Here is a 3,143-nt window from a genome sequence, read left to right on the forward strand (position 1 = left end):
TTCTATCTCATCAAAATGAAATAAAACTTAGAAATCAACAGCACAAGAAACTACAAAAAATACACGAATCCACCCAGATTGGACAATGCACTATAGAACAATCAATGGGCCATGAAGGAAATCATGAATGAGGTTAAATTCTTTTGTAGAATTTAATGAAAATGGAAACAAAACATATCAGAGCACAAGACACGACGAGAATGATTCTAAGAGGAGAGTGTATAACTATGCATAACTATATTAAACTCTTAGAGAGTTTAGGGAGATGAGTCACTGTTTCAGAGTGTATATTGCTCTTGCAGAAACCCTACATTTGGTTCCAAGCATACATGTCAGACAGACCACAGTTAGTCAGAATTTCTTCTCTAGAGATTCACTCTTCTGCCGTCTGTGGGCAACTACACTCATATATACACACACATTTATTAAAGATAAAATCTTTCGAAAGCCAGTCTAGTTCTGGTACTGTGGCCTCCAAATCCTTTCTGTTTGGGAGCCACCTCTCCTATATAAGTCATTTTCTTCATAGAAGAAAACTTCCCCAAATTAAGAAAAGATATACCCAGACAGATACAAGAATCACACGGAACCTGAACTAGACAAGACCAGAAAAGAAATACCCATGACATATCATAGTTAAAATATTAGATATACAGAAAAATTTAAAAAAATATTGAAATCTGCAAGAGAAAAAATGAAAGTGACATATAAAGGAAAACCTGTTAGAATAACACAAAGTGTCCACAGTGAACAGTTTGAAAGCCAGATGAGCCTGGAGCAATGCCCACTCAGTTCTAAAGCACTATGACTGCCAACCTAGATTACTGTACCCAGCAAAACTGTGGCATTATTGAAGGAGCAAGAAAGCTTGCCATAGTAAAACAGCTTAATATTCATACCCAACACCCTCCCACACACACTAAATAGAGTACTAGACCCAAGACATCAAGCTAAGAAAGAATAAGCAGAGCCAAAAGACTCTAAAGAGAAAAAAATGAAGCTATAATTTAATGAAATAAAAGCACAATTAAGAACAAAAAGCAGCAAAAATCATCAAAATGACTACAATCTACACATGCCTTTCAATCCTATTTCTACATATTAATGGTCTCAACTCTCCTATTAAAAACACACACACACACACACACAGGTTAGGTGAATGGATTAAGAAACAAAATCCATGTATTTGTTGTCTGAAGAAACTCATCTTTTTTTCTCAGGTTTTTCTTTTCTTTTTTTTTTAAGAGTGCAATGGTTTTTATTTGCCTGAAAAGGTCCAATTTTAGTTTTTCTTTAAAGCATACAAAGGCCATCTAATCTTCAGACTCTGAGCCATCTTCATCCTGACCAATCTGGAAATAGTGAAGTTCGTAGGTCTCCTTGTCAGATGCAACAACAAGAAGCCAGTCACAGAGATTATTCTTCTTAAGGTATTTCTTGGTAAGATATTTCAAATACCTTTTAGAGAACTGTTTCTCAGAAACAACTATGATTTTATTCTTCAAGCAATCAATGTGAACAACATTTCCAAGATTTCCAGTTTTTCCATTGACTTTAACCTTCTCCCGGAGAAACTGTTCGAAGTTTCCAGAATCAAAAATTCCATCTTCCACCGGATGAGTGAGGTCCAAATGGAACCTCCAGGTCGGCTTCTTGTCTTTCTGCGGTGCCATATTTTCCTGTGGCAGTGGGAAGGTTTCTCAGGTTTTTCAAGACAGAGTTTCCCTGTTTAATAGCCCTAGCTGTCCTGGAACTCACTACGGACCAGGCTGGCCCTTTAAAATTTTTTTAAAGTATTTTTATTCTAGAACAACCTTTTTATACTTTCTCAATGCCTTTTCAAGTTTTGTTTATTTTTGAAAACACCATGCATATACACAATGAAATATCGTATCTACCCTCAGCTTCCCACTTCCAATCCTCCCATGCATATCTTCCCTAACACGCTCCTCTCCAAACTCTACAGCTTTCATTTATTTTATTATCCACTAAGTCCAGTTAGTGTTACCCATATATTCATGCGGGGGGGGCATCTACTGGAGCATGGGAAACTTACCAGTGTCCATATCCTTAATTAAGAATGATTATCTTATTCTGGAGAAATTGCTCAGTGGTTAAGAGGAGTATTGGCTGCTCTTCCAGAAGACCTAGGTTCAATTCCCAGCACCCACATGGCAGCTCACAACTGTCTGTAATGTTGGTTCCAGGGAATATGACATCTTCACACAGACATACATGCAGATAAAACACCGAAGTACATAAAATAAAAAAAGAAAGAAATGATGGCTGTGTCTGTCAAACTGCCCTCTATATGTGTGTTTACATCCATAGATCATGGCTGTTACCTGCCTCATCTCTTAACCATTGGTGAAGCTCCTGAGAACAAGTGACTATTATTGAGGCATGGTGGCCTATTTGTTAGTCTTGAGTGGACTTCTGCAGTCACTGCAGGGATCATTGTGGAAGAGGGGTCTGAAAGAATATAAAAGCTGAAGGAAGGGATGGAGTGTTTTGTAACAGTCCCCCAGAGATTGAAACATGCCATCCTGCAGGAAACTCCTTAAGAAGAAAGGTAAACAACTCAAAATAGTTTCAGGAAGTTCCAGAAACTGAAGAGATTTACTAGGCTCCTCCCTACCAGGGTAAGCCATAAAACCTGAGAATTCCCTTCAGACTAAGAAGCTGAGCTTCAACGAAGACTGACACCAGACCAGCCGCCTAGAAGGAGAAAGCAGCTGAGCTGCCTGGAAGAGGTTTAGATCAACTGGGACACCTGGAAAGGACACTCCCCAAACTGTTGAGCTGCCTGCAGGTTCAGTTCCCAGCTTTGGGAGATGCCGCTTGTGCTGGTATGAGCTTTGATGATGCAGTTTGTAGGCTGCTTATCAATGACTTAACAGCCAGCTTCCACCTATAAGTGAATATATACCATATTTGTCTTTCTGGGTCTGAAAACCCACTATGTAAACATGATTGCTGCTTCACTATATGGTGAGCACAGTGCCAGCAAATTTGTCACCTGTAATTTGAAAGGACTTAATAACAGCCACTGCAGAGTAAAAACTCTCCCCGGTAACGACTAAAATAAATTGACAATCATGACACCCAATCAGCTTATTATCCTAATTTCAGAAGCAGTTCGT

General features: G+C 38.8%; 1 pseudogene; it reads right to left on the reverse strand.

The window, feature by feature from the left end:
• Positions 1-1,209: 1,209 nt before the first annotated feature.
• On the reverse strand, positions 1,210-1,673 carry LOC142841184 (ribosomal protein eL22-like 1 pseudogene; annotated as a pseudogene).
• Between the last annotated feature and the right edge of the window lie 1,470 nt (positions 1,674-3,143).

The sequence above is a fragment of the Microtus pennsylvanicus genome, chromosome X (assembly GCF_037038515.1).
Source record: "Microtus pennsylvanicus isolate mMicPen1 chromosome X, mMicPen1.hap1, whole genome shotgun sequence".
Taxonomy (NCBI): Eukaryota; Metazoa; Chordata; class Mammalia; order Rodentia; family Cricetidae; genus Microtus; species Microtus pennsylvanicus.